General features: G+C 38.9%; 1 protein-coding gene across 2 annotated transcripts in view; it reads right to left on the bottom strand.

Annotated features, from left to right (window-relative positions):
• FRS2 (fibroblast growth factor receptor substrate 2) overlaps nucleotides 1–21201 on the bottom strand; it is a 114333-nt gene extending 93132 nt beyond the window's left edge. For both annotated transcript variants that reach the window (XM_047866931.1, XM_047866930.1), the window contains exon 1: nucleotides 21052–21201. The gene's annotated coding sequence lies outside the window, so the exon portion shown is untranslated. The remainder of the gene's footprint in view (nucleotides 1–21051) is intronic.
• Between the last annotated feature and the right edge of the window lie 1298 nt (nucleotides 21202–22499).

Genomic DNA, 22499 nt, shown 5'->3' with positions numbered 1-22499 from the left:
TCTCTCTCTGCCCCTCCCCCCCGTTCATGCTCTGTCTCTCTCTGTCCCAAAAATAAATAAACGTTGAAAAAAAAATTTAAAAAAAAAAAAAAATTAAGAACTTCAAATTCATTAAGGAATTTAGACAATTCTCCCTGGTCCTCTGACACATAAATAGTTCTACCTCCTCATCTGTAGGCAGTGTTAAATAAGAATCTATGCTGCTAGAAGTTACCCAATAACCAACGTACTCATTTCCTCCTTGGTGAGAAGATGCACCACTATGGCAACTTTGCACCAGTCGAAACAAAGTACAATAGGTGATGAAACAGATGAGGAATTTATCTCACCCAAAAGCAACCTTGATTACAGAAATAAAACTGGATGTAATATAATTTTGTCAGCACTGTGTGTCATCAAAAGGAAGAAAAAAAAAACTGGCTGGAATTCCTGGTTAAGGTCTAGATCTCAAATGGCTATATCACCAGAAATATTTAGTGAAGAATCTAAGAAATGCCAAAATCATTTGAATCCAAAAGGCAGTTAAAAAACAGGGAAGGGGGGGGAGGGGAAGACAAAGACAAAGTCGTGGCGCAGTAAGTTTCAAATGCCAAAATAACAAACTTTTAAGATATCGTTTTTAATGGAATTTTTCTCTTTATCTCTTAAATTCCAAGTAACATTGAACACAGCAGTCCCTTAGTAATTAAAACTCAAGAAATTGAAAGAAACAGTTCAAACTCTTTCTCAAGCTAATTTTTATTTTTTTTTTACGAAATTTATTGACAAATTGGTTTCCATACAACACCCAGTGCTCATCCCAAAAGGTGCCCTCCTCAATACCCATCACCCACCCTCTCCTCCCTCCCACCCCCCATCAACCCTCAGTTTGTTCTCAGTTTTTAACAGTCTCTTATGCTTTGGCTCTCTCCCATTCTAACCCCTTTTTTTTTTTTTTTCCTTCCCCTCCCCCATGGGTTCCTGTTAAGTTTCTCAGGATCCACATAAGAGTGAAACCATATGGTATCTGTCTTTCTCTGTATGGCTTATTTCACTTAGCATCACACTCTCCAGTTCCATCCACGTTGCTACAAAAGGCCATATTTCATTTTTTCTCATTGCCACGTAATATTCCATTGTGTATATAAACCACAATTTATCCATTTATCAGTTGATGGACATTTAGGCTCTTTCCATAATTTGGCTATTGTTGAGAGTGCTGCTATGAACATTGGGGTACAAGTGGCCCTATGCATCAGTACTCCTGTATCCCTTGGATAAATTCCTAGCAGTGCTATTGCTGGGTCATAGGGTAGGTCTATTTTTAATTTTCTGAGGAACCTCCACACTGCTTTCCAGAGCGGCTGCACCAATTTGCATTCCCACCAACAGTGCAAGAGGGTTCCCGTTTCTCCACATCCTCGCCAGCATCTATAGTCTCCTGATTTGTTCATTTTGGCCACTCTGACTGGCGTGAGGTGATACCTGAGTGTGGTTTTGATTTGTATTTCCCTAATAAGGAGCGAGGCTGAACATCTTTTCATGTGCCTGTTGGCCATCCGGATGTCTTCTTTAGAGAAGTGTCTATTCATGTTTTCTGCCCATTTCTTCACTGGGTTATTTGTTTTTCGGGTGTGGAGTTTGGTGAGCTCTTTATAGATTTTGGATACCAGCCCTTTGTCCGATATGTCATCTGCGAATATCTTTTCCCATTCCGTTGGTTGCCTTTTAGTTTTGTTGGTTGTTTCCTTTGCTGTGCAGAAGCTTTTTATCTTCATAAGGTCCCAGTAATTCACTTTTGCTTTTAATTCCCTTGCCTTTGGGGATGTGTCCAGTAAGAGATTGCTACGGCTGAGGTCAGAGAGGTCTTTTCCTGCTTTCTCCTCTAAGGTTTTGATGGTTTCCTGTCTCACATTTAGGTCCTTTATCCATTTTGAGTTTATTTTTGTGAATGGTGTGAGAAAGTGGTCTAGTTTCAACCTTCTGCATGTTGCTGTCCAGTTCTCCCAGCACCATTTGTTAAAGAGGCTGTCTTTTTTCCATTGGATGTTCTTTCCTGCTTTGTCAAAGATGAGTTGGCCATACGTTTGTGGGTCTAGTTCTGGGGTTTCTATTCTATTCCATTGGTCTATGTGTCTGTTTTGGTGCCAATACCATGCTGTCTTGATGATGACAGCTTTGTAGTAGAGGCTAAAGTCTGGGATTGTGATGCCTCCTGCTTTGGTCTTCTTCTTCAAAATTCCTTTGGCTATTCGGGGCCTTTTGTGGTTCCATATGAATTTTAGGATTGCTTGCTCTAGTTTCGAGAAGAATGCTGGTGCAATTTTGATTGGGATTGCATTGAATGTGTAGATAGCTTTGGGTAGTATTGACATTTTGACAATATTTATTTTTCCAATCCATGAGCAGGGAATGTCTTTCCATTTCTTTAAATCTTCTTCAATTTCCTTCATAAACTTTCTATAGTTTTCAGCATACAGATCCTTTACATCTTTGGTTAGATTTATTCCTAGGTATTTTATGCTTCTTGGTGCAATTGTGAATGGGATCAGTTTCTTTATTTGTCTTTCTGTTGCTTCATTGTTAGTGTATAAGAATGCAACTGATTTCTGTACATTGATTTTGTATCCTGCAACTTTGCTGAATTCATGTATCAGTTCTAGCAGACTTTTGGTGGAGTCTATCGGATTTTCCATGTATAATATCTTGTCGTCTGCAAAAAGCAAAAGCTTGACTTCATCTTTGCCAATTTTGATGCCTTTGATTTCCTTTTGTTGTCTGATTGCTGATGCTAGAACTTCCAGCACTATGTTAAACAGCAGCGGTGAGAGTGGGCATCCCTGTCGTGTTCCTGATCTCAGGGAAAAAGCTCTCAGTTTTTCCCCGTTGAGGATGATGTTAGCTGTGGGCTTTTCATAAATGGCTTTTATGATCTTTAAGTATGTTCCTTCTATCCCGACTTTCTCAAGGGTTTTTATTAAGAAAGGGTGCTGGATTTTGTCGAAGGCCTTTTCTGCATCGATTGACAGGATCATTTGGTTCTTCTCTTTTTTTCTGTTAATGTGATGTATCACGTTGATTGATTTGCGAATGTTGAACCAGCCCTGCATCCCAGGAATGAATCCCACTTGATCGTGGTGAATAATTCTTTTTATATGCCGTTGAATTCGATTTGCTAGTATCTTATTGAGAATTTTTGCATCCATATTCATCAGGGATATTGGCCTGTAGTTCTCTTTTTTTACTGGGTCTCTGTCTGGTTTAGGAATCAAAGTAATACTGGCTTCATAGAATGAGTCTGGGAGTTTTCCTTCCCTTTCTATTTCTTGGAATAGCTTGAGAAGGATAGGTATTATCTCTGCTTTAAACGTCTGGTAGAACTCCCCTGGGAAGCCATCTGGTCCTGGACTCTTATTTGTTGGGAGATTTTTGATAACCGATTCAATTTCTTCGCTGGTTATGGGTCTGTTCAAGCTTTCTATTTCCTCCTGATTGAGTTTTGGAAGAGTGTGGGTGTTCAGGAATTTGTCCTCAAGCTAATTTTTAAATGTTGTTCCTTAATATGATTTTTCTACTAGATGAAAAGAACAATTAACACAACAGCAGCTAATACTAATCTGATCCCCTCTTCTTCCTCTGCTTCAAAAGTTTATTATAATCTGACCGTTTGATTATAAAACCAGAAAACTAGAAAAAAAAATCTTGAAAGGGGAGTGGAGTATATAACATGGTAATATTTAGAAAGAGGATCATATTTATTTTTTGTAAAATAAAAAATCTTTTTATGGGGTCTCTTGTTAACAACACTGACTTCCATTTAAGCACACAGCTATATTGCTATGTACCATTCCAAATTTAGACTTCGTGATCTGTTTAAAACAAAACAAAAAATCAAACTAAATAGCACAAAGGCTTGTTGTCATAACCAATTAGCCTAATGAGGTCTAGAATATATCTAGTAAATGAAAGATGCTAGCTAGCATATCAAAAATAATCTATACATTCCTTTACCAGGTTCAAATATTCAGACTAATGCAAACAACAAACTAACTCATGAAATAAAGATATACTTAAAAAAACAGGAAGTAGGGGTACCTGGGTGGCTCAGTCAGCTGAGCATCTGACTCTTAATTTTGGCTCAGGTCATGATCTCATGCTTCATGAGATCAAGCCCTGCGTTGGGCTCTGCACTGGCAGTGTGGAGCCTGCTTGGGATTCTCTCTCTCTCTCCCTCTCTCTCAAGATAAATAAACATTGAAAGAAAGAAAGAAAGAAAGAAAGAAAGAAAGAAAGAAAGAAAGAGAAAGAAAGGGAAAGGAAGAAAGAAAACAGATAGTAAAAAGTTCCTCATCATTATTATGCAGAGTTTAAATATATCTTGACATTTACAAAATGGACAAGAATATTACCAACTGACAATGTTCACTTTTATTCTAAATTATTTTACATTTATTAATGGCTCAAGAGTGTCTGAGGTATTTGATATACACACTTTTATTCTAAATTATTTTACATTTATTTTACATTTATTATGGCTCAAGAGTATCTGAGGTATTTGATATACACTCAATTAAAGAGTACTGCTAATCGTAATATTAATTATAATCATATCAAACTCAGGGATCAACAACTAAACAAATACATATTTAAATTCATGTCAATGGTTTCCTATCTTGAGTCAAGGACCACCTAAAGTAAAACTGACACCTCCTTAAGTTATTTTCAAGGTTTAAAAATTGCCTAATAGTCTCATATACTACCTGAAATACAGCTCTCTATGCTAACTGAAAAAAAAAAATTTCTATTTGTAATGCTGGAATTAAAACTCAATGTGGTAACACCAATTATCTCATAATGATCAGAAGCCCTGCTTATAGTCTTCAGTAATAAAAATAGAAAACCCAATGAATTATTTTGTAATACATGCATTTCACTTTGTGGGAAAACTTTTTTGGACTCTAACATCTGAAAACTAATGGAAATAAGGGTATTTTAAGGTTTGTTTGATTTTTTTTTTCTGTTCTAGAAAAGCAAAATGCAAACTAAAAATACATATCAGACTCTAAATATTGACAAACATTTATCAGCAAAAGGCTTATGTGTTCTTGGAGAGGACAGAAAGACACCCATGAATTACAAGAAAATATCTTCTTCTTTAAATCCTAATAGCTCAATTGATATTTCATGAAATAACAAGTAATGACATGGATAAAGATGACTGATCAGATCCCAAATTATGAAGGAAATTTAACAGAAGGGAGAGAAAAGTTTATGTCTGTGTTCTCTACTCCACTTTTCCCTTTTACAGTGTTTAATTTCACGATTACCTCAGCTGTTACAACGCAAGATCTTAGCCATATTTCTCAAATATACACATCCAATATCAGAATGTATATATTAAATAAAACAAATATTATAAGCCTAATTTTCACCTGGGAATGCACTCTCGTTTTTTACATAGTACAAAAGAAATACTAAAGTGCAACGTGAAACTAGGACCCAAGAAGTAGAATAATTGTAAAACCATGACCCCCAAGCATGACCTGAAGACCACCCAAGACTACTCATTGAACTGGGTAAACCAGATGACCTGCAAGGCATCTAGCGCCTGCACAATTAAGAGGACACTCTATATTTGAATCTATACAGACTCCAGGTACAAGTCCTGGGCTCTACCACTTATTATTTGCCTGACCTTGGGAATGTTACTCAACTCTCTGAGGCCTCAGCTTTCTCATCTATAAAATGGAAATAAGAATGCTAATTCAGGGGGCGTCTGGGTGGCTCAGTCGGTTAAGCGTCCGACTTCAGCTCAGGTCATGATCTCACAGTCCGTGAGTTCAAGCCCTGCGTCGGGCTCTGTGTTGACAGTTCAGACCCTGGGGCCTGCTTCGGATTCTGTGTCTCCCTCTCTCTCTCTCTGCCCCTCCCCTGCTCATGCTCTGTCTCTCTCTGTCTCAAAAATAAATAAAAACATTAAAAAATAATAATAAAAAAATTAAAAAAAAAAAAGAGGGGCGCCTGGGTGGCGCAGTCGGTTAAGCGTCCGACTTCAGCCAGGTCACGATCTCGCGGTCGGTGAGTTCGAGCCCCGCGTCAGGCTCTGGGCTGATGGCGCAGAGCCTGGAGCCTGTTTCCGATTCTGTGTCTCCCTCTCTCTCTGCCCCTCCCCCGTTCATGCTCTGTCTCTCTCTGTCCCAAAAATAAATAAACGCTGAAAAAAAAAAAAAAAAAGAATGCTCATTCAGGAGAAACTCTTTCAATAGGCCTTTACCTTATCATAATTTACAGAAATAAAGCCCTCCAAGCCCTCTATAAACCACTCCCTGATGTCCACCACAGGCTGACCACCTGCACCTGGTAGAGTCTTCCAAGTAGACCACTTTCTTGGCATGTCCCCACCCTTCTGCTCTCAAATGAGCTGGACGCTTAACAAGAGCCAGCTGTTTCTGACAGATTATGAGTGCAAAAGGGGTGGTTTTCTCTGAAAATTATGTTGAAAAGTTCAAAAAGATTCAAAGGCTAATTGTTTTCTTAAAAGTTATTATGGAATTAGGTGTATATAAAACAGCTTTAAAAGAATAGGGAAAAAAGCATAAAACCACAGAAAGTGCCTTAAATTCTCTCTTCTATAGGAAATGGATACTGTTATGATATCTAATAGATTATGCCTCCTAGGTGTGGATTATGTTAAAAAGACAATCTAGAATTCCTTTTTTTTTTTTTTAATGTTTATTTTTGAGAGAGAGAGACAGACAGACAGAATGCAAGCAGGGGAGGGGCAGGGAGAGACAGAGCGAGACACAGAATCCGAAGTAGGCTCCAGGCTCTGAGCTGTCAGTGCAGAGACTGACATGGGGCTTAACCTCAAGAACTGCGATATCATGATCTGAGCAAAAGTCGGACACTTACTGACTGAGCCACCCAGGTGCCCTGACAATCCAGAATTTTAATCAAAGGATCTACCCATAAAGAAAAACACTGACACTGTTAAAATTATAAACAGTGTATCAGTTTGCTAACCAACTTTTTCAATTACCTATTCCATATCACATATGTGATCTTCCTATCTAGATACCCCCAAAATTTATGGGAAAATTGTGAAGACTAAATAAACTACTTGCACAGTGCATAGCACTTAGTAACATTCAACTAAAAACTTTTGTTTTAAGGGTTTTATTACTATCCTGATGGTCTACTATTCTAAGAATACTGCTATCTTCCAAAACATACAGAAAAGTAAAAGGTGTACAATTTCCTTGTATTCTGTTACTTTTGTGTTCATGTACCTTATATACACTCCATACATTATTAGCCATATAACTTCTGTGGTGGCCACCAGAGTGTCCCAGGATTATACTTAGCCATAAGGATAACATCACAGTAATGCATTAACATAGCAGCATGACCTTGCACTTGAAGCTGACAAGAACATGGGAGAAATGAATGAAGTGCTGGTGTGGTACCAGTGGAGGGAGCAGCCACTCTCTGATGAGGAACAGGGGAAAAGGTCAAGAATCCAGACTGAGGATAGTAACTAAGAGAGAACGGTAGAGACCAGAGAGAAGCAATGCAGAAACTGGCATCGCAGGTAACACCTGCAAACTAAGGAGGTACAGGTAATGTAAAGAAGAAGGATCTGGTGATTCAACCTCCTGCTCAGAACTGCTGAACACTAACAGAGATGTTAACATGCTTTTCTAAATTACTTAAAAGCAAAATCACATTTTTAAAAGTTCATGTCATTCTGACATTACAATCAATTTTCCTCTTCAAAGAAAAAAAATGTTACATAAAGAAATGCACTCTAAAATTAGAACAGTGAAGTACCTTTTTCACCTTAAGTCGGGGGGGGGGGGGGGGGGGTGTAACACTAATATCCAATCTAACAAGGATACAGTGAAACAGTACTAGTAATACTATGTAATACTATCCTCTTGGGGAACAATTTGACCAAATGTTTCAAGACTAATAAACCTTCATATCCTTTGTCTTAATATCACACATTTGGGATCTGCCCTAAGGAAATAACTAAAAATATGATGAAATCTATATGCTCAAAGGTGTTTTCTGCAATATTTCCTATAATAGTAAAAATTAAGTATGATGGTAACAGAAAATATTTAATGTAATATTAAGTTAAAAAAAGCAAAGTTGAGCATTTGCTAAAAATATGATATAAAACATCATATGAAAAAGGCTGTAAAAAACTCCAAAATGATAACTATGAGAGGGTGGTTTCAAATTATGTTTTTTCCACTGTCTAACCTTTCTGAAATGTTATTTTACTTCTGGAATTAAAACAAATTATAGTTTTAAAATATACATCTCAAAAGGCTACATACTATATTATTTCATTCACACAATATTCTCAAAATGGTAAAACTAGTGTTGGGTGGGGTTGTGAATATATACAGGTAACACGGGAGTTCTGTGGTGATGGAACAGTTCTGAATTTTGATCATGGTAGTGGTTACACAAAACTATACATAGGATAAAACTGTATAGAGGGGCGCCTGGGTGGCGCAGTCGGTTAAGCGTCCGACTTCAGCCAGGTCACGATCTCGCGGTCCGGGAGTTCGAGCCCCGCGTCAGGCTCTGGGCTGATGGCACGGAGCCTGGAGCCTGTTTCCGATTCCGTGTCTCCCTCTCTCTCTGCCCCTCCCCCGTTCATGCTCTGTCTCTCTCTGTCCCAAAAATAAATAAACGTTGAAAAAAAAAATTTAAAAAAAAAATTAAAAAAAAAAAAACTGTATAGAACTACACACATACACACACAGAGATGCAAGGTTTAAAAAATGATGAAATCTGTACATGGTCTGTAGTGTAGGTAACAGTAATGTACCAATATCAACTTCCCGATTTTCATATGTATGACAGCTATATAAAACGTCACCATTGGGGAAACTGAGGTAAGAGTATATAGGACACGACTATTTTTGCAACTTCCTATGAGTCTCTACCTCATAATAAAAGTTGTTGGTTTTTTTTTAATGCCTATGCCTACTTACATATATATTAGGCACTTTTTTTTTGAGGGGGTGGGAGATAAAGTAATGTAAAATGAGCCATGAAATATATATCTTTCAAGACACTACTGCCTACTAACTACTCACAAAACCACATGAGGCAAATAGCAGACTTTAGATTGAACCATAACTTACTTAAGTCAGGCTTTAATAAAAGGCTTCAATTTAAATGAAAGTATCAGTCAATTTTCAGAATATGCTTAAGTGAATAGTTCTGAATCTCAAACCCTATACTTACATATTCCATTAAGCAATAGTCCTCAGAATTCTCTCCCTTGCCAGAAAAGTTTCAACAGATATAAATAAGATTTTCTTACATATATTCAATTTAAATATATTAAGTGACTAACACAGACAATGGATATAATAGTTCATGACCTCTAAATTGTGCTACATGATAGCAATCACATCCACCTTGATTCTCCATTTTAACCTCAATGCCAAGCATGGTCTTGATACCTACTAGTCTCCCAATAACTATTTACTGACTCAGTCATTCATTGAATGAATTCATGTTTTAGCCAAGATTCAATAATTCCTAAGTCCTTCCAGCTTTAACTGAGATAGAAGGTAGGAAGTAAGCGAAAAAAGGACCCAGATTCTACCAATTCACCAGGTCAAAAGATTACCTTAACCAACATGACATCTTAGTTTATCAATGCAAAAAGTGACCTTAGGAAAACCTTGAGTCATTTCCTCTGATGACCAAATCTTAAAGAATTGTTTAACAACTAGAAAAAGAACTGAACTAGTATAAGAAATCTGCCTCACCAACCTTCACCACCTAATGTTTTTTCCTAATATTTTATTTATTTATTTATTTTGAGAGAGAGCGAGCGAGTGCGCGCAGCGGAGGGGCAGAGAGAGAGAGGGAGAGAGTCTCAAACAGGCTCTGTGCTGTGGGCTTGAACTCACCAACTGTGAGATCATGACCTGAGCCGACATCTACAGTTGGACACTTAACTGACTGAGCCACCCACACACCCCTTCAACATCTAGTATTTTCAAGTAAACCAAATCTTTGCTATATGCAAATCCATCAACTTTTTGATCTGAAAATCTTAGCTGGAGTTATGCAAAGCATCAAAAACCTCTCCCACACAAGCTCTAAGCTCTCAACAATCACATGTATATAATTATATGGTAATTATACATTATATCTATCTATATGCATATATAAACATAAACTACATAAGAACATGATTATAACAATACTACCTTATAAGACCCTCGTCAGAGAGCAACTCATGTCTACGTTATTTATTCATTCAAAAGTTCAAGGTACTGACAGTGTAACAGTGTACAAGACACACACAGACCATGCCCTAAGTTTACAGTCTATCTAATAACTTAAAAAGCAAGTGTAGCTAGTAAAAAGAATATTAAGTAAACCAGGGTTTAAATTCCAATGCTACCTCTTATTAGCTATGTCTGTCTTAGTTTCCAGAATTATAAAATAAAATCATAAAATATAAAAATCCTTGGCAAACTAGAAAGCACTATACAAAGATAAGTTATATTACTGTACTTAGTTTTTCATTAAGAAAAAATAAAACACTAGGATACCTCCCTGCAGGTTGCTTATTAGTTGCAAAGGAAAAAAAGTAACTACACCATAAATAAACCAAACAACATTTTGACCAAAATTTAAGAAAACAAGATACTAACCACCAGGGGTTTACTTATAAGCTCTAAACTACACAATTTTATTTATTTTATCTTACTTTTTAATGTTTATTTATTTTTGAGAGACAGAGAGAGACAGAGTGGGGGAGGGACAGAGAGAGCCAAAAACACAGAATCCAAAGCAGGTTCCAGGCTCCGAGCTGTCAGCACAAAGCCCATCGAGGGGCACGAACCCACAAACCACGAGATCACGACATGAGCTGGAGTCGGACATAACCAACTGAGCCACCCAGGCGCCCCTAACCTACGATTTTAAAGTAGTATTAAAAATCACTCTGTAAAATTAATACACCAAAACAAACAGCAGAATCATATGCAAAGATTTCAGATATAGAAATTATCAGACAAATATAAAAGAAATATATTTAATAGGTTTTTTTAAAAATAAATTTTGAGGGGCGCCTGGGTGGCGCAGTCGGTTGGGCGTCCGACTTCAGCCAGGTCACGATCTCGCGGTCCGTGAGTTCGAGCCCCGCGTCAGGCTCTGGGCTGATGGCTCGGAGCCTGGAGCCTGTTTCCCATTCTGTGTCTCCCTCTCTCTCTGCCCCTCCCCCGTTCATGCTCTGTCTCTCTCTGTCCCAAAAATAAATAAACGTTGAAAAAAAAAAAGTTTTAAAAAAAAATAAATAAATAAATTTTGAGAACATGGCCAAGAAAAAGCAGACTACCAAAAAATAATAAGGATAAAGCAGTCTTAAAAAGGAACTTAATGAAAAAATGGAGTAGGTAAAAATTTTTAAAACTCAATGAACATACTACACAACATGGATGAACCTTGAAGACATTATGTTAAGTGAATAAGCCAGACACAAATGGACAAATATTATATGATCCATTTATATGAGGTACTAGAATAGCCAAATTCATAGAAACAGTAAGTATAACAGTTCCTGCCAGGGGCTAGTAAAGGGAGGGAAATGGGAAATTATTGTTTAATGGGCACAGGTTTCAGTTTGTGATGATAAAAAAAGGTCTGGAGATGGACAGTGGTGTTAGTGAATGTACTTAACATCACGGAACTAACACTTTAAAATAGTTTAGGAGCACCTGGGTGGCTTAGTCGGTTAAACATCTGATGCTTGTTTTCAGCTCAGGTCATGATCTCACAGTTTCATGAGTTCAAGCCCTGGCTCAGGCTCCACAACGTCAATGTGGAGCCTGCTTGGGATTCTGTCTCTCCCTCACTGTCTGCCCCTCTGCAACTTGTGCTGTCTCTCTCAAAATAAATAAAAGTACTTTAAGAAAATAAAATAAAAGTTTAAAGTGGTAAGTATATTTTACTATAAAAATATCATAGTTAAAACAAAGTGAAAAAAAATTTTTTTAATTCAATAAACTGGTTAAACACAGCTGAAGCAAGAATTAGCCAAATGGAAGAAAGGATCTAACTGTCTAGAACACAACACAGAAAGATACAGAAATGGAAAATATGAAATATAAAAAATGAAATATGACAGGTTAAGAGGCATAGAGGGTAGAGTAAGAAGACTGAGTATACTTCCATACAAGTTCCAGATAAAAAAAAATACAGAAGATAAAATTTGAGGAGAAAATGGCCAAAAGTTCTCCAAAATTTTTGCAAGAGACCACTCCTCAGATTCTATGGCCTGGTGAATTCCAAGCATGATAAATAAAAAGAAATCAACTTCTAGACATACCCAAATACGGTGTGCAAAACAGATTCTAAATATTCTAAATATAGCTATAATAAAACAACAGGTATCTGTAAAAGAATGGCAATTAGATGGATTACAGATTTTTCAAAGCAACAGAAGCCAGAAGAGAATGGAATAAGAGCTATATGAACAAAGAATGCTAACTGCTAACACAGAATGCATACTCAGAAAAACCCATCTTCGGGAATGAGACTTAGATATATTTTCAAACAAATGAAACATTTTCCAACAACAGACCCTCACTAAAGAAAATTGTAAAGGATATGTTTCAGGCAGAGACAAAATGGTCTTAGATCCCAGACAAGAGGTCTGAGATGCAAATGGGAATGATGAGCAAAGACATTTGTAAATACGGAGGCAAATTAAAGCAAGTGTTTAAAACAATATCTAATTTGTTGGGATTAAGGAAAAACTAAAATAAAGGAAAACTACATAAAATTTAACCTCCAAACTGGAATAAAGGGAAATGAATTTTTTTAATTCATTAAAATAAAAAGGAAAAGGGAACGATTAACACAAAATTTAGATGGTGGTGACTTAGAACACATGTCAGAGAACACAAATGGTGAGGAGTATAAAGGGACTCCAAAGATACTAGCAACGTTCTACTTTTCCAGCTAGTTAGTGGTAGTTCATTGTTTATCTATCTATCTATCTATCTATCTATCTATCTATTTATTTATTTTTAATGTTTATATATTTTTAAGAGAGAGAGTGAGACAGAGTGTGAGCAGGGGAGGGCCAGAGAGGGAGACACAGAATCAGAAGCAGGCTCCAAGCTCTGAGCTGTCAGCACAGGGCCCAACGTGGGGCTTGAACTCACGGGGGCTCAAACTCACAGACTGCCAGATCATGACCTGAGCTGAAGTCGGATGCCCAACCAACTGAGCCACCCAGGTGCCCCAACTGTATAATTATTTAAATTGTACATTCAGTACACTGTATACTCTTGTAATAAAAGTAAAATTTAAAAATTAACACAGAAGAAAATAATCAAGACTAGTGATCACTCTCTAAAAATAATAGATTATTTCACAAACTTTGGTCTTAAAAATTGAAACAACGGGGGCCCATCGATGGCTCGGTCAGTTGAGCCTCAGACTCCTGATTCTGGCTCAGGTCACAATACCAAGGTTGTAGGACCGAGCCCGCTTATGATTCTCTTTCCCTCTCCCTTTGCCCTTCTCCCCAACTCACTCGCACCCTCTCTCTCTCTCTCTCTCTCTCTCTCAAATTAAAAAAAAAAAAAATTGAAACAATAAAAATTTTATTTCATTTAAGAAACACTTACCAAGTGCCTAATCTTGGCTTATAACTGAGCTGAGGAGTGGCAGAAAGATTTCTAACCTCCCTTCTCCTGGGCTTCCTAACCCTTGAGAGCGGCACTAACACAGTAGTCACTAGCCACAAGTGAGGCTATTCGCAATTAAACTAATTAAAATTAAATAAAATTTAAAAGTTCTTCTATAAAACTAGACACACTTTAAGTGCTTGGTAGGAATATGAGGGTCACTATATTGAATAGCAGACTTAGAACATTTCCACCATTACAGAAAGTTCAATTAGACACTGCTGCGATATTTTTTATAACACTAGAAATATGTTGATAATTGAATAATCTTAAAATATAAAAGAACATCTTAAAATTGATTAAATCTCCTTTTAAAGTCATTTTATTTCTATGAAACTACAGCTTCTTAGTAGTATTCAAAACCGTCTGATGTTTGTTAAAAACCTATAAAGTGTCAATAATTGCCCACAATCCCATGTCCCACCAAAAAGCATTCAACACAGCATTTTCTTTTATGAGCCAAAAATAAATGGTTAAGCACAGTTGCTACTAAACAAACCATGTCATAGGGATATGAAACTCCCCAGGATGAACACATCGCTCCTTTTGGGGGGCACCAATTTTAGCCGACAGTGCTTTAAAATACTGTTTACATCTACATAAAATAGCAAAATGTGAAATTCATGTGAATTTTTATAGGAATCATGAAGTTTTCTACCTCGAGCAGGACTCTTTGGGCTACCTCTCCAGACTTCTGAGCATACCATTCATTTCTGCCATCAGGAGTATTTCCGAGGAAAAATGTAAACATTTTTAAAATAAATGAATTCTATACGAGTCTTTTACTTACCAGAAACAATGATATACAACAAAACTCTATAAAACAATAACATCCTTAATATCTAAAGCAACAAACCTCCAGTTTCCTTTAACATTAAAAGACAGAGGGCCTAAGCTATTTCAACTTAACCTGAACATTTTCCTTTAGGTATTCTAACACATATTCAGTATTTCTATAGCACTCGCAATTCTTAAAATTACCTATCCAAAAACACTAAAAGGAAACCAATGTTAAGCCTTAATTTAACAGTCATTTAGGCTTCTGCACCTTAAGTTTTCGGCCCCCCAGTGCTAAGTGAACGAGGGAGTAAAAACACTTCCCATCTAGACAACTGAATGTAATTTCAATAGTGCTTATGCTAATAATTGGTTTGTGTCCCCAGGAGGACTTCTGTGGCTCCACTTACATAACCCATTATGCAAAGTGCTGAACTATTCTTTCTCTAGAAAGCATTTTGAATACTGATATTTGTACAAGGTTTACTTGCTATATTAAAAAAGCTTTTCGCACTCTAGCTTCAAAGATCTTCCCTGCAGAAGAGGTGAAAAGGAAAGCCAATTTCCACTACTTCACTATGTCAAAGGCTAGTTATTTATCTTGTTGGCTAATCAACAGAGTAATGTCTTAGAGCAGCACCCCCAGACAGCCCCCATAGTTTACCAGTTTCCTCTCGAGACTCTGGTTAGGAAATACAGCTTTAAATAATTTGAAGCAACCTGTCTGAATTGAAAATAATCTGAACTGCTCCTTGAAGGTCTTCATATAAAACTTCACAACATTAAATTCAGCGGTGGTGAGAATCAAAATACAGCCCCTATTGGGTAATGGAAGGGTAGAATGTACCCCAAACCTAACGTGACTATGTATAATATATTGGATAAGTAATCTCCCCCAATTCCCTGGTTCTGTTTAAGCCAAGATTTTCAAATCTCACAGAACCATAATCTTAAAAACAATAACATCTGGGGGGACACGCATAATCTTAAAAACAATAAAACTGGGGGACATGCATAGAGTTGCCAACTATTATTTTGACAAGAACATTTAAAAAGAAAATAACTGTCAATTACCACCGGCATTATTTCATAAAAGAACTAATATGCTTACATCAGAAATGGTAAAAGATACTTTTAGAAAAAAAATACTGTCTTTTAAATTCAACAGATCTAGTTTTATGAAAAGCTAACTCATTCTCATTTCAGACAAGTGAGAACTCTCACGGACTACACTTCATAGTCCAGCACTAGGGAACCACAGGTCTAAGCAGCTAACTCTCACTTGGAAAAAGAAAACAACGGTAGGACATGCCCAAACCAAATATTAACCTATTCAATAATGAGGAAATAGAGGCTTGGAGAGGTTTAGGGACTCTCCCAACGTCACAGACCAAGAATTTTGACACAGATCTGTCTAATTCCAGAGTCAGAGTTACTAACCATTATGCTAAGTTTCCGCTAATATCCTTTCAGTGGTATAAAGATCCATCCTAATCCAGTCACCTTTGTGACCAATGACAACTGAGGAATTTCCAAGACAGCTGGCTAGAGGTGTACTTTCCTGGCCATCACTCAGACTAAAGCTAAATGGAACTCCTGACCTTTGCCTCAATAACACCAGGCTCACTGCAACTAAGCCAACCAGCCCAGACAAAGCACACACAGACCCCCCTGCCTCCAACAACACTGACGCAGGACTCTTAGGACATTCCCAAGTGCCTGATATAGTAAAAAAACATATTCCTCAAAAACAAAAGGGATATATTAATCCTCAAGAAGGAAATAAGCACTTCCATGGTTACTCAGTCTAAAAATAATAAACTTGCCCTCATAAAGTTACAACTCTAAGCCTCATTCCTTAAACTATTACAATTTTCTACACATTAATACACAGGTTCCCCATATTTAAGGATCTAAACAGAAAACTACAGGAAATTCTAAAAATCTATAGTACTTAAATAGTTCCCAAATAAAATTACATAGTTTTTATATATGTATCATTATGTGATGGATAAAAGTATCTTACAATTCTATCCCTCTAGAATAATCAGAACATTAAAGACAAAACTGCTTATGTTAATCAAAAGTACTTATAAAAGAGAGCTGGAAAAAAAATACATAATTAGGGGTGCCTGGGTGGCTCAGTCAGTTGAGCCTCCAACTTCGGCTCAGGTCACGATCTCACGTTCATGGATTCAAGCCCTGTGTCGGGCTCTGTGCTGACGGCTCAGAGCCTGGAGCCTGCTTCAGATTCTGTGTCTCCCTCTCTCTCTCTGCCCCTCCCCTGCTCACGCTCTGTCTCTCCCTCTCAAAAAATAAAACGTCAAAAATTAAAAAAAAAAAAAGTATGTAATTAAATACCATTTTCTATAAAAGGCACTATTAGCAGCCAGTAGGAAAGGAAGGCACAAAAATATATTTGAATATTCAGAGACTCTTGATATCGAAATCAAAATTAAAAGTCACACACATAAATAAACAGAATACTTATCAGAAATTTGCTTCCAAATCCTCACATATCACTTGCCAGCAAATGCCCAAAAGAAAAGACCAAACAGCTCTTAAGTAATCAAAGCCTAACACTCTGGAACAAATGACTCTGAAATAACCCATCCTCTATGAAATGGGGTAACAGTAGCATAATATTCTTGCTAGCAATGGCAAAAAAATTGTATTTCCCGACTGGATTTTCAATGATCAGATTCTTTGTACTCCTGAATCTGCAATGAGAGGGACCAGAATACAATACAGACTATATTTATTTTCCTCCTGTTTTAAACAGATGCCATCTCAAATAAAGGTTCACTTTTTTTTTCTTCCCTCATAAACTCTCCCCTGGCTCTTTCATCTCCTTATACAGATTCAACAAGTGCATCTATTTGTATTGTCCTCTACACCCATATTTAATATATGCCTAGCACTGACCTCTCTCATGAACTACAAACCCACATTTCCAAAAGCCTCTGGGCATTTCCAGTGTTTTGCAAGTACATAAAAAACTCAACATATTCAAAACTGATCACACTATGCACCTCCTTGCCTACATTTCTAATAACAGTACCACCATCACCATCACCCATACTTAAAATGAGTATAATTTTCAACTTCCAGTTCCCCCCAACCTTCCCCCAACAATTGCTCCTCCCCCCGCCCCATCTCAATGCCACTGCCCTTGCCCAATATGTATATTGAAAGTTGGCTTTCTACAACCATTTTACATATGACACTATTAGACCTCGTTGTTTCTCATTAACTCCTAAATACAGCATTTAAATATGTTCCTCAATCCAGCCCCAGTTAAAATTTCAAACCGCATCTCTCATTTCCAAAAATCAACCCTATATTCTAAGTAATCTGTCCACTAACTTTTCTCTGTGTATACGATGGCCTTTCCCACCTCCACACTTGTGCTTACCTCATTCCCTTTATTTGAAAAGCCTTCTTCATCCACCTACTACCAACCCCTAAATTTTTGTCTTAGCAAAGTCTTACCCTCTGCAATGGTAAAATCAGGTTACCAGTTTATTGAGAGGCAGCATGATATAGTGGAAATGCACGGGCTTTGGTGCCAGGCAGACCTGGATTCAAACGGAGACTCAGCAACTTAAGATATTTGAGTATTGCCCTCATGATTAAGAAAGATGCTTATATGTTGTTGTGAAACTTAGAAAATGTACGTGAGTCCAAGAGCATAAAGCATAGTGCTAAGCGTTCAACAGCTTCAGAGCTACCTTCATAAATATTATGAACCTCCACTTTTTAGCTGATTACTCCAGTTAAAAATGAACCAATTTTCCTTTCATAGAATTCCAAACTTTGGGTCAAACCACTCACACAGTAAGCATTTACATATTTTTATACAGATATCTTACATCCCCGTCTAGACTTCAAATTCATAAAGACCAAAAACTTAATCTTTGTATACTATAATGCCTAACAGTGCTTTTCATGAAACACACAACACCCACCTCCCATTAGAAAAAATGTAATATGCCTAACAATTCAATTCACCTCTTCATGCTTTCTGACACATCCTAGGAAATTACTGCCAAAACATGAATTTTAATGCTTTTGGCCATATCTTTATTTGTTCCTACATGGTTGCCTGACATAGCTTGATGCCTAACAGCAAAAGTTCAGTATCCAATGAATTGACTTGAATAATACAATAAAATTTACAATGTAAATGTTTAATATCTATTGAATGAACTTGAACATAATAAAATTTACAGTGCCTAAGGGCACCTGAAATTCCCCAATTACCTTCTTCTGCTCTTACAATTCTTTTTTTTTTTTTTTTTTTTTTTTCAACGTTTATTTATGTTTGGGACAGAGAGAGAGCATGAACGGGGGAGGGGCAGAGAGAGAGGGAGACACAGAATCGGAAACAGGCTCCAGGCTCTGAGCCATCAGCCCAGAGCCCGACGCGGGGCTCGAACTCACGGACCGCGAGATCGTGACCTGGCTGAAGTCGGACGCTTAACCGACTGCGCCACCCAGGCGCCCCTGCTCTTACAATTCTTTACATACTTCCCTTCTAAACACATTAGCTAGGGGCGCCTGGGTGGCTCAGTCGGTTAAGCGTCTGACTTCGGCTCAGGTCATGATTTCTCAGTCTGTGAGTTCGAGCCTTGCGTTGGGCTCTGTGCTGACCGCTCAGAGCCTGGAGCCTGTTTCAGATTCTGTGTCTCCCTCTCTCTGACCCTCCCCCGTTCATGCTCTGTCTCTCTCTGTCTCAAAAATAAATAAAGGTTAAAAAAAAAATTAAAAAAAAAAATAAATAAACACACTAGCTATCATACTCTCAGTATGGATTCAGAATCATGTCTAACTTGACTCCTTTTGCAGATTTTCTTTATTCCAATATTCCAACCAGAAGCTCTAAACAATTAAGTACTTCAAATGACTAAGAATCTAGAGTTCCTATCTAAAACACGGGCAACTAATCTTCCCTCCACAATTTTTTCCAGGGACTTTAAAAACCATCCACCCTTTGACCAATCAATAAAGGAATAAAAGAAACCATTTTAAAAAAAATCATCCACCCTATGCCTGTTGAAAATCAACAACACTAAAATAAATGTTCTTGTCCCCAGGAGAGCTCACTGAAACTTATCACTTCAGTCTACTTTCCCTAATTCATGATATTACCTTCCCTTCCAGTAGTGGGAGGAGAATGAGGTAAGTCCCAAAAAAACTACAGTGTATGTCCTAATATAAGCACAAGATGAGAAATGCAGCAAAGTGTCACTGGTTTCACAAAGCTGGTTTTGTGTATACTTGCATTGCAAAATCATTGGTCATCTGCAGACAGCCACAACCTGCAGTAACCACATTTTCTTGTGATAATTTAAAAATCACTATTAAGTGTGGAAAACCCTTATCTCCTACAAACCTTCCAGCGGTTTATTATATAAAATCTGTTCACTAAAAAAAACAAAAACAAAAACAAAAAAAAACCTACCTACATCACTTTCTCCTCCTCTAGGAAACTCTCAATTTGTCGGAGGTAAACACTTCAAAATATAGGTTAAAAACACACACCCAGGAAACCCCTCTGCCCACCTGTGTGCACCCTCTGCAATGCAGCACAATTGCAACAGTATACGGAACCCCGATGGAGTTACTGAGAAAAAAATTTTTTTCTTTAAAGGTTAAGGAAAATGACAGTTCCAAATATGAAGGCATACAAACTTCGGGAAAGAGGGGATACAAGACTTCGCCAACCCTCTGCAATTAATTCATGCAATAACCGCAGACTGAACTCATCGTTCAACTGTGACTTCAGATGGCCACAAGAATTAGGAGTGCATATTAGAGAACAGCATCCTTAAGCCTGCAAGAAAAAAGGGAACTCATCTCAACTACTGACTTTGCTCGAGCAAGTTGTTTTTCTAAGTGACTTCAACACAGCTTGAGCAAGCTTTCCAGTGAGTAAAGATCGTGGGAGACACGCTGGTGCCACACTGACCTACGTATCCAGAACGGGTCCCGAGAGCAGTCCAATTCGATCCCGGGAAACCCCTAGGCGGGTCTGAACGAAAAGCTTTGCAAAGGATCCCCCGCATCTACACAGGCATCGCCCAGCTCTGGGACCGAGGAGACGACACCCCTGGGACCCAGGCTAATTACTGACCCGAGGACAGAGCCAAAGGATGCAAAAGTCGGGAACTGTAACCATGACAGAGTCTGGTGTCCAGGTTCCCAGCCCCATGTCGACACAGAAAACCAAATCTGAAATGCAGCGCGAAGATTTGGGGGAGCAGAAATGAGGAGGTCGGATGGACGGGGAGGCCCAGCCCATCCCCACTCTGAAGTCCCAACGGCTACAACAGCTCCAGGAACCCCCTCCTCGGCTCCGCCCCGCCTACCCCAAGGCCCGGCCGCCCGCTTCTTCCCGCCCGGCGGACTGTGCGAGAACGTCGGCGGTCGTCAAGCCCCTTCCCCGAACCCCGACAGCCGAGCCCGCAACGTAGAGCGGGCAGCGGGGGCCCGAGAGCACAAGCCCTGACGCGGCCGGCGGCAGTCCGGGTGTGCTCCCCCGGCCACTCACCGTCGGCCTGGACGTTGGGAGGGAGCAGGCGCGGGTCGGCGGCCGCGGACCTCCGGGCTCCGACCAGGGCAGGAGCCCTTACGCGGAGCCGATCGAGCCACAGCAGCTGTGCCTACCAGGCCTCTCTCCGGCCCGAACCTTGGAAAAGCACTTCCGGGGGAGCGGGGGAGGGAAGGGTTTTGGCACCGGAACTGCTAGCGGGCCGGAGCTGCCAGGGCCTCCCGGGCGGGGTGGGGCGGGGTGGGGCGTGGCCTCTCCCGCCTAGCGCCGTAAAACCGCCCCCAGACTCGTCACTAACCCTTTCTGCCCCGAGGCCCTTTGGATCTTCAGGCTATGGTTGCGTCCCTTACTGCTCTTCCAGTTATTCCACTCCAGCCACCTAATTTTCCAGACCATGAAACCGAGGATCAGGGAATTTGGGTGCAGGGGTCTAGCGTACACAACCGGCCTTCCGACTCCAGTATTTTCTCCACTCCAGTCCGCCTCCTTTAAAAATAATGGTAGTTAACATTTTTTTGAACGCTAACTCCACACAGGCACTGTATGTACTACGCGCTTCGGATGCTTAACTCAGTTAATCATCCCCAAGCCCCTTGAGGTTGCTGTTATTATCTACATGTTGCAGGGGAGGAAGCCGGTCAAACCCAATACCATAAACAGTGGCTCTTGATTTTAATTTGTGTTGTGTGTATAAATCTCGTCTACCCCTAACAAGATTTTTAAGTTCTTTAAGGACAGGAGGCAAATTATATTCCTATATTTCAGCATTACTTGGTATTTGAACAGAAGCCAAGAGCTGGGAGACTCAAATCTTGGCTGGATCCTGTTATTTACTCTTACTCTTTTACCTTGAGCAAGTTGCTTGACCTCTCTAAGCCTCAGGTTCTTCATTTGCCGTGTGTGTGTGTGTGTGTGTGTGTGTGTGTGTGTGTGTGTGTGTGCGCGCGCGCACACACGTATATGTGTAATCACCTCCGAATTGTTGTAGGAATTCAAAATGAAAATGCATGATAAACGCTTCAGTGTACCTAGTAACAAGACTGGGTAAACGTTAACAATTTTCATACTCCATCATCAATAGGAACAATTTCTCCCCGGATCAGGATCACTCTAGCAGGGGGTAATTTGGAAACTGGGGGTTAGCAGTAAGCGATAGAAAAGGTTAGTTAAGGAAATAAAGAGTAGAGGATTTTGCAATCGTAAAAATGAAGGTAGGTAAGCCAAAGAATGTCCTGGGGCCAGCCTGGATTCTTGTGACACTGTGAGCTGGGACAGTATGAGGACCTACAGAGCCAGATGCCAAGCAAAGAAAGAAGGGAAAGAAAAAGAAAAAAAAAATTCCTGAGTCACAAAATTCAGGAAGGCACTGAACATTTGAGGCAGATTCTGTATCTGAGGCCAGACATGGGAGGGAGGGTGCGGGAAACTCTTAGCATGCATACTATCTG

The sequence above is a fragment of the Prionailurus viverrinus genome, chromosome B4 (assembly GCF_022837055.1).
Source record: "Prionailurus viverrinus isolate Anna chromosome B4, UM_Priviv_1.0, whole genome shotgun sequence".
NCBI lineage: Eukaryota > Metazoa > Chordata > Mammalia > Carnivora > Felidae > Prionailurus > Prionailurus viverrinus.
The sequence above is the reverse complement of the archived record's forward strand: the minus strand, read 5'-3'. Positions and strand labels throughout refer to the sequence as shown.